The sequence below is a fragment of the Condylura cristata genome, unplaced genomic scaffold, assembly GCF_000260355.1.
Source record: "Condylura cristata isolate star-nosed mole 26May11 unplaced genomic scaffold, ConCri1.0 scaffold00002, whole genome shotgun sequence".
In the NCBI taxonomy this organism is placed as follows: Eukaryota; Metazoa; Chordata; class Mammalia; order Eulipotyphla; family Talpidae; genus Condylura; species Condylura cristata.
Window position 1 is genome coordinate 48464372 of NW_004567103.1, and position 15055 is coordinate 48479426.

A 15055-nucleotide genomic window follows, 5' to 3' on the forward strand; every position below is an offset into this window, starting at 1 on the left:
GCAATATAAGTTAAAGAATCTAAGTCTAAACAACAGCATTTATATTAAAGAATAAATTGAGGCCACAAAAGCAAGACATTTGGCTGATTTACTCATATATATAGCCCTGTTTACAAAAATGGCCCTAATAGCTAACTTCCATGCTCCATGGAGGAAAGTCACATCGATGTGTAAAGATTCGAGTTCAACTTAGGCTGTGAACAAGTATAGTGATATATTTTTGTTCACCTTCCTCACCCTCATTAAAAAAATAAATAATGATGTATAGACTTTGCACGCAAAATGCTGAGGGTCTCTTTTTCCCATTCATGTCCTCAGAGCTGGTGTATATGGCACAAACATGGACACGCGGCTAACAAGAAACAGGTCTAATGCACCGCTGCTATTTCACCAGCTTTGTATTCCAAAGTTGGGCCCCATCTGTAAGAAGTCAGGGGCTTATACACAATTTGTTTCTACAAGTTGTTCTCAATCATAATTTTCAACACTGACCACAATTCAGAGGGGAAAATTATAAATGGTATAGATCAGTGTTTTTTGAAACATGGCTTACAGGTCACCTGTAGTAAAATAACTACTGTGCTGGTGAGGAATAATGGACCTTTCAAATTAGACATTTAGGTGTGGGACCTAGGAGAATTAAATTTAAAAAAAGGATTTCATGGTAACTTTATATATATATATATTAATGTTTGAAAAAAAGTTTTCCATTTATCATTGTATCAGTGATTTTGCAAACTAGATTTACAGTATATCCAGAGAGAATACACCTCATACTTATCTATAAAATGTATATATACATTTAACCTATGATCACTAATACAACACAATTCCTTTTTTTTTCTTCCATCCCTCCTTCATAGTAATGTTTTGTTCTTTCTATAAAATAGTGAACATGTCTATTAATTTTTTGTTTTTCTATCACTGTTGAGCTAATTTGCACACATATACTGTTCATGTATATAAGTTACTTATAATCAAATCCATGTTCTGCTTAATAGCTGGTCTTAAAGCACAAAATTATTTACACAATTAAAAGTGATTTTACTTGTAGATTGGTATAGTCTTTGATGAAGGGCCACCTATAGAACAACATGTGTTCATTGATAATTCTACTGTCTCAGGTGACAAGGACAGAGTACTCTCCTGGATCAAATCTGGGTCAGATGCCACTGAATTCTCACTGAGGCTCTGACCTTGGGTTGTCTCCTTCTGATTTCTCAAATTTTAGCAATAATCCTGATGAGACAGTTTATTGAAAATCCTCTCAATATTTCATCACATTCCTCATGCACCACTCTCCATATCAGACATGGCTGTCTTCAGCAGGAATTTTGGTTGAATCAATCTAGCGAGACTCTCCCTAAACACTCAGTAGTTTTCCAGGAACCAATCCCCACACTATTCCTTGCCTTTAAATTTCCACTTGTTCTTGCTATATTTGGAGTTGTGCCCAATCTCTTTCCCCTACTGCAAAACTTGTGATAGTCCCTCTTGAATCAAGCCTTCTGTCTAATAATTGTCATGAAGTTTTTCTTTCAAACACATTGTGCTTTGTTTAAAGACAGAAACATGAAAGGAGTAGTCCTTATTGGCGAAAATAATCCTTCTCTTATGAAGATTTCTCATCAGAAATATATACAAATTTACATCAGGAATACAAGCAAATGTAAAGCAGAAACATGTATCAAACATAAAAAAGTGACTTGAAAAGATTATAAAGAATCTCTTTTTATGACTAAGGCTACATGGCTGAATTTTTGTGAGTAAAATAATTAGAAATGCCTAATTTGCTGTGACTTATAAATAAAATATATCATAAAGCTAACTTTATGCAAGCATGGTTTAATAAACATGGTTTAATATTGGGATCTATAGAACATGCATATTTCATTTTTGGAAATAAACAAAAACTTTAATATACTCTGCATGTTTTATTTTTGAGATATATTATTAGAAAAGTATTTGCCTATTTTGGTCTTTTTCTATAATAGAATATATATATATGTATATATATATATATATACATTTCATAAAACTGCATTGTCATAGAGAATATTGTCAGATTCTAAATCAATGTCATTATCAATTTAATAATAAAGACATTTCTAGTGAGTTTAGTGTTCAAAATCTTCTGGGTAGTCACACTATCTTGTAATTAATTTCCTATAATTAACTTATTAAAACCTTTAGAAAATGAGAAAACACTACACACCTATTAGAATAGCTAAAATTAGCAACACTGATGTATAACAACAGGCATTCTCACTCATTGCTAGTGGGAATGGGAAAAACCGCACTATTTGAAATACATTCTAGCAATTTCTTACAAGACTAAACATCTAATCCAGTAATGATACTCTTTGGTACACACTAAACTGAGATGAAAAAATATATATCCACACAAGAGTCTGAGGGAAGTGTTTATAGCAGCAATTTACATAGTTTTCTATTTTGACAACAAGAGGACCCTCAATAAACAATAGGATAAGCTGGTACACCTTAGAATGGAACAATATTCAGCCATAATATAGAAATGAACTATCTAGCAACAAAAAGACATTGAGGAATCTTAAAAGCATATCACTAAGTAGAAGGAGCCAATTTGAAAACTATAGCTTTATGATTCCATTTATATGACACTCTTTAAAAGGCAAAAACTATGAAGTAGTTATAAAGATCAGTTTGGCAGGGTTTCAGTGAAGGTTTCACCAAACCAAACCAAACTGAAATAAGGCAAAAATCCTGAGAAGTGAAGTCAGCTTCTAGAGTTGAGACCAAGGGGTGTTTTATGACAGTCTTTCTTGTTAAATACCACTGGGTCTCCCAGTTGTTATTTCTTATTGTTAAGGTGGTAACTGTGGTGGTACTTCTGATGATAATTGAATAAGACACAGGTGAAATATCAAAGCATGCCTGGATCTAATTAGATCGAAAACTATGATTCTGCAATATTCAGCCTGGGTTTCAGCCAGAACCAAACTTTCTTTCTTTCTTTCTTTCTTTTTTTTTTTTTTTGTGTCATGACTAAGATAACTAAAACCAGATTTACCCAACCTATACAAAATACTGACAAGAAGCCTAAACTACAATTGAGAAATTCTCGTGACACTCATGCAGTTTACTTTACAGAAACTTCCCCCATACCCCTAAAACATTAAGGTATACAGTCAAACAAAGATGTTTTGTGATCCCTCTAGAAAAGGTCTTGTTTATTATTGTACCGATGGAAAGGAAGAAGGAACATATTCTAAGTTCAATTTTCTGGATATAAAATCAGAAATATGGTCAATCTTTAGTAAAATGAACTTTGTATGAAATTTTAGAACCCTAAGTAACATTTTAATTTCTCTAACAAAAACTCCTGTCAACACAAACTCCAGTCATAGACAAGTAAAAGGACGGGATACTTGAGAACTTAAAATAAATAAATTAATTAATTAAAAAAAAAAAAGAAGAAGAAAGAAATCTATTGGCTCCAACAGTTTCCTCAAACAATAAGTTACAAATGAATTAAGATTTTGATCCTTTCAGCTCTGGGACTTTAGACCAGTGCTAGAAGTCTCTGGTAGTGAGTATTATCTACTACAGACCACAGGAGAATCATCAAGAAAAAGGCAGAGAAGGTCCTTGCAATAGAGACTCTGCTAATAACACTTTCATCCAAGATGATCAGACTGATGCTTTGCAACTCCCATTGTTTCTATAGATCATCCTACTTCAGATGCAATAATAGTTGCCAAGGAATTATTTCGGAACATACATCATGTGAAAATATAGAGCGCGAACTACACACCATGCTTTAAAAACTCAGAGCCCCCTTAATAATCCTGATAACATTTCCCATTTTAACATATCATTTTGTTCATTTCCAGAGCAGAAAGTCAAACGTAGGAGTCAATGGTTACCTTATAATGAAAACTTTTGCACTCCTCTCAGGGTAAAGCATCTGTGATTTCACAAAATCTCTTCACTCAGGCTGAGCTGTTCTTGAGGCGTCTCTAATGGTTCTACGGAGAAAGAAAAATATATAAACCTTCTTGAGGCACTTTAGAGGCCTTTTACATTTTTAAATTGTTTGGAATCCCTTCTTGTCAGCTCAAAAAATTTTGACATATTTTGCATCAAACTATCCTGTACAAAAGAGCCAGCATTTACAGAACATTTAACTGAATTCAAGGAGGAATTTTCTTCCTTTCAATCATTTATAATCTCCCCATTTCCATCTTTGAATGGATGGTATCTTTACCTGTAGGACATCATATTAACTATTTTCCATGACTGTTTACTTACTTTCTTAGACCACAATTTTATTCTTTAGTCTCACTAGTAATGGAAAGGTTTCTGTGAGAGAAGTTAAAAAATGTTAGGCTTATATAGTCCTATTTGTGACTACACTAAGACTATCTGATTGCTTTACTCTGCTATGAAATAAACTAACATTTTGGCCTCTAATCTCCTATGCCTAAAGTTTCTCTGACCTGAAAATTCCTACTGGAGCCTACGTACCACATTAAGTCTAAAATAAAACGGACCTGAGTTCATGAAAAAGTGTGCTCTGCCAGCATGTTCTATAAGATACCTTATATTACCAACAAATTTCTGGCATTCTTTGGAACTAGCAAAGAAAATAAGCTGGCTTTGGCAGTTGGTCACGGACAGCTCTAATTCTATGAATCCATTTTATACAGGCTTTACTTGGCAAGTCTCTTTCCACTGCCTGCAAAATGACTACAGTTCTTTGCAAATCCCCTTTGCAATTCTATCCAAACATCACCTTGTATACACCCAAAGAGTTATGGTACTGAAAATAGATTTAAAGAAAACTGTTAGTGGAAAAATCTAGTTTGGGGGGTTTTACGTAACCTCTACAACCTGTAACCCATAGGGTAGTTATCCAAGATCTATGAGAAAAATAAAAGAATACAATGGTGTAATGGTCTGCTATGGCTCAGAGAAGTCAGGGGCTTGGGGCAACCCCAGATCAAAAAGGTGTCCCTTGATCAACTTGCCTATTGAAACTCATAGTCTATGATAACAGCTAGATGGTACTTCTGAATTTTAACTACTTCTAAAAGTCTCATTTTTTGTATCTCTGGAATTCTTAAGAGCAAATGGCTGAAGACTGGGAAAGTTGGGACCAATAAATCCTATGAGGAGAGGCATTCAGTAGTTCTTAAAATTACACAGCCCTTCCTTATTCATATGAATATTTTCAACATAGGTTAATGTCATGAGACCCACTAGTCCAATTAATTATCTCTACAGACAATATGGATAAAGCTAAAAAGCTCAAAGCAAGTGAAATAATACAAACACAAAAAAAGCTCAGACATTATGTGTTACAACATTGTAGAAAAGGCAAAAAATCAAAGGTTACAACAATAAACTGAAGTTATGTAGTATTAAGTGAAAAGAACATAACTTTCAGAAACAGAAAACTTCTTTATCTTAATGTATCAGTGCTTATATGGGTAAATACCACTTGAAAAAAAAAATCTGAATTTGTATTCTTAAAATCTACATCTTATTTTAAGTAAAGTTTACCTAAAAAAAAAAAAAAAAAAAAAACAACAACAATGGGACTCCCGGAAACCTCCCAGTTTGAGATTTTGCTCAGGGGATACTTAAGGAGGAGTCTACCTTCCTGGCCAATGAAAAACAATTCTTCCTTCTTTCATTCATACATTCACTCAACAAAGATTTACTAAGAGAACAACTACATCTAGAGTTAACAAAGTTGTTACGTTGTTAGGGAAAATTACAAGCAAAGCAGACACAGTTCCTATAGAAGTTTAAATTATGTTGGAGAAAACAAAATAGACAATTAAAATAGGCAAAAAGGAAAAGTTATATTTACAGTACTGAAAGAAGTCCTACATTTTAACCAAGGGCTTGCATCAAAATAGAATGATCTATTTTGCTAAACCCCAAACTAATCTAAGCTGAAAAGATTGGTGTTCGCTGAGTCATTTAAAAAGCTATTAGAGTGATCGGAGCAAAGCAAACCAATTTTTTTTTTTTAAATATATATTAAGGCAAATCTATATTTTCTAAATATATTGAGCCAAAGCACCAAAAATACTTCTCAGATCTCATTTCACTTGGACACTGGGTCTTTTTTAAAAAAAAACAAAATTTAGGTCTTCTACACCTTGAGGCATCTTATCTCTCCAGCTGTCCATGAAGATAGCATGGTGCTAGGTGACCCTCTTTCTCATGAGCAAAACCCAGCTGGGAAGACAGGTGCATCTACTTGTGGTGACTCACTGCCAATGAGGGATTTGCACAGGCTTTCCCCACACCAAGCACTCTGCCTACTCACAATAAATCCAGGTTTGTGACAGGTGCAGTAGTTGATATACAAACAAAGTGTAACTGTGAACAGACCCGCATTCCAATATAAAATGCTTTCAGGTAAATACACTTTCTATACTCTCTGACGAACACACTTTTTTAAATGAAGTCTCTCTGTGGGCAATCCAATTTCTCAAGCTTATGAAACTTTTCCTTAGCCTAACTGGTATTAAATATCATTTTTTTTTCTTTTAGGTTTAACCAATTTGTCCACAATCATTTCCAAACTGGGAGGAGCGTTTTATGATAGTAAAATGGTGAAGAAATAGAATTACAAGACAGACAATAAAATGCCAAATGTAAATTACTGAATTTCTAGGCCTTCTAGGGGAGGTACGCCTACTGTTTATTTTGTGAAGCTGTTGAGAACAGAACCAACATTTTTAAAAGATGGCTCTAAAAGAAACAGCTGTAACTAGTGAGTATTAAAAAATTAGCTTCATAATAAGTTACTGTAAACCAAGGTCTCAATGGATAATGAATGTTTTGCATATAATCAACTATCAATAAATATCCACAAAGGTGCCTACAGTGTATCTGCACAGGCAGGCAGGCTCACTGGAGACTCAGGCAGGTAGATAAAGGGCATCTTGGAGCCCTCAATGGATTTTACAGGCCTTTTAATAAGGAGTCCAGGAGCCAGGTACACAGGATGCCTGCCTCCCAGCCCCCAAGAATCTCCACACTCTCTTGGGCTCTCTCTGGAATTCTCATCTTGTTCTGCAGCCTCCGAATGAAGCCACTGCATCCACTCCCACCGCTTTTCTAGGCCCAGGTGTGTGTCTTCCACACACACAGGCCATTGCTCTTGGGGCCCGTATGCCTCCATAATCAGGGGAGGCGTGCAAGACTACAGATACCAGCTGTGGAAGCTAGAAGCAGCAGGCTGTAAAAAAGACTGATTTTTAATTCTTTTACCCTCCACTACAGTAACTCTGGTTTCCACTGTCCTTCCTAATCTCTGAACAGACAATTTAGAGTATGGAATTCTTTCTACTTCTTAGCATGTTCCTGAGGGGCACCCAGGGACCCTGAAATTTGCAGGCTCTAATGGGGTCTAGCTATGCATGCACACAAAAGCAAAGCAGACTGCTGCAGTGTTGTGGCAGGCTTGCAGGGCCTGGAGTTGGGCGGTGTGGTGGCTGGCGGGCCTCCCAGCCCCCTGCCAAATGTTGACTCTATGGGCTGGTTCTTACCTTCTTCAGCAACCGTTATCTCTTGTTCTCCACTGCAGGCAAGCTGAGTGATGCTTCCCTTATAGCCTCAGCCTCTGACTCACCCACACATGCACACGCAAGACCACACCACGCCCCAGAGGCTGCAGGCTCCAGGGGCACCGTCAGGCACACGTGGAAGACCACAGGTGTCAATAATAGATACTAATGGAGGGGGTGGCGCCCGACAACTTCTATTCCCTACAAGTGATAAGCTTACAGGCAGGCAAGGCAGGGGCACGGAGCCCTGGAGGCAATAGAGTAGTCCTCCCCACCCCCTTATATTTACGCTGTCTTTTCCCGGCTCTCTCTGGCCTTCTCTCCTGGTCTTCCTGCATCTGTACTCAATCATCCTCTCTTAGCCATTCCTCCCATAGCTGTCCCCTGTCTCCGAGTGATGCGGCCCTTATGCCCAGGCCTCTAAGTTCAGCTGTGCATTTGCACATGCTCACACCATGCTCCAGGCATCACCACCAGGCACACGTACCCGAAGCTCCTGAGCACCTTCTGCACCAACACAACCAACACCGCAGGTGACAGCCACAGAGGCGGGTGGCACAAAAAGCCTGATTAATTCAATTACCCCACATAGATTCCAAGTGTGAAAGATCTATAATAGAATCGGTATATACAGAGGGAAGAAAGACTGTTCTGTTATTTATTAAATTTTTTTTTTTTTTTTGCATCATTGCTAATTTTTAGGCAGCCCTTGATTTCTCTCCTAAGTTGTAGTCCTCCACCCAATATAATAATGGAAGTTCTAGAGGGGGATATTCTTTTTTTTTTTTTAAGATTTATTTATTTGTGCATACAGAACTGGGGTATAGGCCAGAGGCTCAGGGGAGGCGAGAGGCTTCACCAGAGACAGACTGGGGAGCAGAACAGGCAGATGTATGAAGCACACTGCTGAGGGGAGCAGCAGGCGGGTCAGGAGAGGTCTGTTGCACCATGTGGTCATCTCCAGGGCAGGCGGGAATCGAACTCATGCGGAAGTGGCTTTAGCTTCTCAGTATTGTGCTTTAACCCGCTATGCCACCAGGGAGGGCCTAGAGGAGGATATTCTTAGTAAAAGTTTACTAATAAAATACGCACAATTATCCCTCACCTTATGGGCAAATGCCCAGCCAATGAAGGTCAACCTGAAGCAGAGCTACTAAGGTCACAAAGCCTGCCACAAACCTGAGGCATCTTCTGGCCAGGAACCATTGGGAAGGGATGCTGAAGAGGGTCCCAGAAACCTGGGACAAACCCTATCTAGGTATCAGCTGCCATTGTCAGCTTCCACATGTGTACCTGGCCGACAATGTATTTTCAAGTGTCCCAACATGCTTCTTCTCCGTGTCTTGCCTTCCATGCAGGACAGGGCATTAATCAGACACAGGAAGAAAAGGAGTTCTCCTTTCCCTCATTGTCTTTTTCGCAGCTCACCTGCCTTCTGTTACACAGCTTCACCTGGAAGCTCAGACTCACACCTCATTCCCAGCAGCTAGGCCAAGGCAGGGAATGTGATACCTCCCCTTTTCATGATGCTGTTTAACACACAGGCAAGAAATGACCACTAAACTCTAAAGCAACTGGGATTCTAAATAACTCTAGAACTAGACATTTAGATAACTAGATAACTCTCCAACATGAGAGCCATTCCAGAAACACAGAAAGTACTCTCAGATTGCACTCCCAACTTGAGAGATAATTACTTTCTTACTATGGTCAGTAATAAATTCAAAACAACGCCCCTAGGTCCTCCCTGATAGCCTAGGGGTTAAGTCTCAGTGCAGTCACAGCTATGGCCTGAGTTCACATACCTGGCCAGGGAGCTGATCCATAAGGCACAGAGGACCTCTCCCATCTCATTCACTACTCCCCTCAGTATGTATTTCAGTAGATCTGTCTGTTCTGCTCCCCATTCTGTCTCTGGCAACTCCTCTCACTTGCCCTTGTACCTCTAGCCTCTCCCCAGTTCTGTATGCATAAATAAATAAAATCTTAAAAAAAAAAAAAGAATTATAGGTCTTAGGCACACAACTCTAGGCACTTCACTTCTTGATAACTAGGACAGTAATACAAGGGAATAGTTTCCTATCACCTTAATGTAAATTTTATTTCCACTTCTCCAATTCTTACTCTCCCAGGTATTCTTAGATAGTTTGGGTTTCTATACTATTTTTGTAATACAGTGTGAATTTCAGGATCTCTGTATGTCCAGTTCCTTAGTCACTGATATTAATTTATGTTTGAAGAAGCACTTTAAGGTAAAATATAGTATTGAGGTTATGAAATTTGAAGAATCTTGTAGTTATTAGCATAAAAAACATTCTTAATCTCAATGTATTGGGTATATAAATGTGGTACAAAATTCTGGATGATTTTTTATGGGACTTGCATTACCACCACTTTCCTCCTCAGTCACTTTCAGAGGTGTCTCATCATAACATTCAGGCTGCACACTTGGAACTGATGATGAAACAAGCCTTTCCATGTGTCCTTACAGCAAATTCTAAACAGCTCCAAACTTAATTAATCATTAAATACTAAAACCTATTAGCTACAGTAAAACATATTGAAAGGAAAACTAAAATCTTTGGAACTAGTGACTTAGGACTAAATTTTTCCAGAGATTCAATATTAGAAATTTACTGCATATACATAATCCATATTATGATCTGAAGGAAAAATAAAGACAATTCAACTTGTAATAGATTAATTTTTTTTATTAAGCTAAAGAAGGGAAAATTAAATCTGGAAAATATACAGAGAAAAATAACAGAACACATGTCTTTACTGTCTTTGGGGACTTAACTTCATGACAAGGAAAGCAAAAGTAAAAATAAACAATTGGGACTTTCCAACTAAAAAGCTTCTAGACAGAGAAAGAAGCTATCATTAAAGCAAATATATTTGTACATCAGACATCTACAAAGCAATTAATATCAAAATTTACAAAGAACTCATACAACTCAACAAAAAGAAAACAAAAACCCAATCAAAAATTTGGAGAAGCTTATTAAACACTTCTCCAAAGAAGATATACAAATGGTGAGCAGACACATGAAAAGTGTTCATCCTTACTTATTATCAGGGAAATGCAAATCAAAACCACAATGAAACAGTACCTTATACTCAGAAGAATAGCTCAGGCCAACAAATACTGGTGAGAATGTGGAAAAAAAGGAAGCCTCTTTTACTTTTGATGGAAATTAAGACAGGTATTGCCCACATAGAAAAACATTATGGTTATTTCTTTAAATGTAAAAAACACATCTATCATATGATCCAGTGAATCACCTTCTAGGTATCTATCCAAAGAATACTATAACACTAATGCAAAATGATAAATGTACTTCTATGTTCACTGCAACACTATTTATAAGAGCTAAGTTACAGAAACAATCTAAGTGTCCAAGGAGATAAGAGAATTAAGGTGTGGTATAAATACACATGGACTATTGCTCTATTAAATAAATGAAATCTTGCTATTTGTGATAGTATAGAACTGAAGAGAACCATGCTAAGAAAAATAAGTAAAAAGGAGGAAGACAAATACTGGATGATTTCACCTATAGAGTCTAGAGGAACAAACAAACAAACAAAAAAGAGCAAAACTACATCTAAGTAAATCCTAGAAATCTGACCAGGCAAGGAGACTGGTGGAGAGTGAAGACCAAAGGGAGGCGGGTGCCCAAAGCTTTATGTTGGAGGATTGTAGGTGGGTTGCTGGTGGGCGAAGAGGTATGAACTTACAGCATATGAAATGTTGTAAAGCAATGTTACAGTAATAAAAATAATGCAATAAAAAAAGAAAAAAATAATCTGCTTATTACAAGGCAATGCCACATTCACCTGGTGAAAAGATACTTCATTTCAATGGAACATCTCCTGTTCCAGTGAAAACTAATATTGTGAAATTGAATTTCTCATATTTGTATATTTGCTTGTATTTTATTTGTAATTATGTTTTGTAAGAGTTTAAGCCTGAGGTATTTATGCCTTTTTTTCAATTTGCATATGTTATGGTAACGTAATAAAGTAGTTTAAAACTGGGGGGTGAAAGAGACTTTTTGTCCTTGTTTTTGTTTTTCCCTTAGAAAGACTACATTTTGAGTCCTCCCTGGTGGCACAGCAGGTTAAAGAACAACATTAAGAAGCTGAAGCCACTTCAGCATGAGTTTAATCCTCGCCCACACGGAAGTTGACCCACATGGCTTGGCAGAACTCTCCTGACCCGCCCGCTGCTCCCCTCAGCAGTGTACTTTGTCAGTTGGCTTGTTCTACTCCCCACTCTGTCGCTGGTGAATCTTCTCACTGCCCCTGCACCTCTGGCCTGTACCCCAGTTCTGTTTGTATAAATAAATAAATCTTTAAAGAAAAAAAAGACTACATGTCATACAAATTATGAGACACTGACTCAGAGAATTATAGAAATGTGTAGGTCAACTTTTACATTTGTGGAAATTTGGTGACTAAGAGATGAAACTCTGGTGTCCTGAAACAGTTAATTGATTTCAATCCCATGATCACATTTAATTCATTCTGAATTCCCATCAGATCTTGTACGGTAAGAATATTAAAATTTCAAATTAAATGTCCTTTTTGAGAAAATAAAAACGCCTTGTCCTAATGGAGTTTTGAAAGTCCCCCTGTCTAGTTGTAAAATCACTCTTTTTTTTTTTCTTTTTTTAGATTTTGATATATTATTTATTTGAGCTTAGTAATATTAAAGCCAGAATAGGAGAATATTTTATTAGCAAAGGCCTGGAAGGAGAAATAGTCATATCTATTTTAAACCGAGGAAGAAAGGAAATAAACTAAATATTACTTAATGGACTTGTTAGAAATATACTGCCATGCAGGGGACAGCTATTCTCCCCCAGCCACTCCCATCAGCTACCTGAGACTACAAGTCTCAGTAAGTCATGGACAGAATTGGGGAGCTACCGGGAGCAAGGGGTAGAGAAGAGTAGCCAGGTGAACCTGAAGGCAAGACTTGCAGAGGCCCTTTCTAAAGTGGTACTTGTGATGGAAGTTTAGAGTAGAAAATCTGTGAATGAGGCACAGAACTGGAGATGGGTAAAGATGATTAATATAATTGTAGAATTAGCTATAGTGAGTATCAGGAGGTACTGAAAGTATCAGAGGTGGGGATATGGAGATAGAGGCCCGTTATAGAGACCCTTGTTCTTACAAATCAACCTAGTCATACTTTAGAAATGATTAACCTAACCATAATTCCCCACAGGAATGAACCCTTCCCTTCCCCAAATGAAGAACACTCGCTCTATCAGTGCAATCTCTGACCTGGCAGAATGCAGCTCTCTTCCTAACACTGCCAGCTTGTATCTAAGCAGCCCCCTCTTTTAACCAAACTTCTCACTCAAATGCAGGTCTTTCTGTCCCCTGTATCTATAAGCTTCCTTTCCTTTTCTTTTAAGAATTAAAAAACAAACAAACAAATAAAAAAAACATGTTCATTAAGATATAACTAAAAACTAAACGCCATCTCTGTCCCAAGGGGGAACTCTCCATGGCTGCTGAAAATGGAGCTCTGGTGAAACTTTCTTAGAGGTCACCCAAAGACTACATTCTCTCAATACCATTCTAAACCAAGATTACTTGGAAGAAACATGTGGGGAGGCTGTCCTTGGTAGAGACAATGGTTGTCATTACCTCGACTTACTTATGTGTTATATTTTATATTTTCTCTCTCTTCTGTCCCAGCTCTCTGGAACCTGTTTAATTCCCTTCTTATTATTCCCAACCAGAAGTTACCTTAGACATTTGGTAAGCTTTCAGGCCTCAGCTTTTGGGTGAGACTGTTTGACTACACATTTGCCCATCAGGGGGTGAGTAATTTGGGGGGGGTGTTACTAGAAAATTATTATAAGGGATATACTTTCTTCTCTCTCTGTGCACACTAATTCTATTGAATATCTTTCAAATTGTCTGTTTCCTTCACCTTTGTGAGCATGGATTGCTGAATCATTTTCATAATATGCACCCTTAACTTTGAATCTCCAGGTGCCCCTCTCTTGGGCATTAACAGAATCATTTTCTCCTTTTCTAAAGAACAGTTGTATCTTATGAAAAAAAAAAAACTATCAGTTTGGAAAGTCTATTTTAATAACTTTTCTTTCTGTATATTATTCATTTAAGGAACCTTTTCTAGAACTCAGCATTAGAATTGCATTTATTTAATTATTTTAGGAATCTAACAGAGTGCATGCTCACAAATGAGAAGGAAATACTAAATACACAGGTAATTATCACCAGACAGTCCAACTGAAGATTCTAGGTATGGCTTTGAACTTGTGAAGGTAGGATATGGGAAGTTCTATTCTGTAACATTAAAGCTTGAGGATATTTGATAATTTGGTCTGAGGAATTCTCAAGATTTGGTAAATTATGGACATGGCCATTGTTCATTTTCACTAACCACAGTTTCTGATATATGGTAGGCATTAAATAGATGAATTATTAATATCTATAGCTGAGAGGTTTATAGCTAAAAGTATGATCATGTTAAAGGATTTTTTACAGAAGATTATAGAATCGATAACAACATGTGCAATTCTATTATAGGAAAAGTATCAACTGTGTTTTAATTGGAGAATGTTAAGTTAGAAAACAAAGGTATAAGTGACACATGTATTGTTTTGTTTTTGTTTTAGCTTACAGAGATGGGCAAACATAGATAAGTATAGAGTACACCTATCATTTTATTCCATTTATTCTTTCTGCAGGAAGGTAAGTGGTTTGCTATTAAACTAAGTGCTGGTTTTTCTATTTCTTTTCATTCTATTTTTCTGCTATATTTAAGTAGCAAGGAGGACTTTCTCTGTGCCTCAGGGTATGGTTGATTCAGGGAGAACAAAGAATCACATTTTTGGCCTTTGAGCAATTAATTTGACCTTTTGTAAGTCAACAGTGCAGACAATAGTCTTTAAGTCCATGGTTTTGAATTGCAAGTACCAGCAGTTTGAGAGGGGGAAAAATGCCAAAAGCTTGGGTTTAAATATCAAGAGCTAAGTCCTCGAGGACTTGATGCAAAGGGTTTAATCCACAGACAAGGTGGGAGGAAAATCAGTGGTGCCAAGAAGCACTTTTGTTGTAAAACAAGAAGCAATTTTGTTGTAAAAATTAAAATATTTTATGGAATCGAAAAACAGAAAGCAAAATGAAAATGAGTATAGATAGTGTCGGAATGCAAAGGAAATCATCCTGTTCCCCTAGTGACTCTTCTGTGTCGGCAAGTATCAAACAAGCATCAGACAGGCTGAAAAGAGAAAAAAACCAAAAGGTTTATACCTCAAACAAACATGGGAGACACAATGATTGAGTAATGTGCCACATGGCTTCAGATGTCATCTTTAATAGCTTAGCTAAGACAAGAAGACTGGGGAAAGAACATGGGTGATAAGTGTATATCTTTGACAAAATGTTCATGATGTGGACTTTAAAGGCAGAATAGAGGTTGGTTTTAAAAAAAG

General features: G+C 37.0%; 1 protein-coding gene across 1 annotated transcript in view; it reads right to left on the bottom strand.

Annotated features, from left to right (window-relative positions):
- Window positions 1-15055, bottom strand: part of B3GALT1 (UDP-Gal:betaGlcNAc beta 1,3-galactosyltransferase, polypeptide 1) — a 469881-nt gene that overhangs the window by 295418 nt on the left and 159408 nt on the right. Inside the window, exon 2 of the mRNA XM_012726495.1 lies at window positions 3909-4010. The gene's annotated coding sequence lies outside the window, so the exon portion shown is untranslated. The remainder of the gene's footprint in view (window positions 1-3908; window positions 4011-15055) is intronic.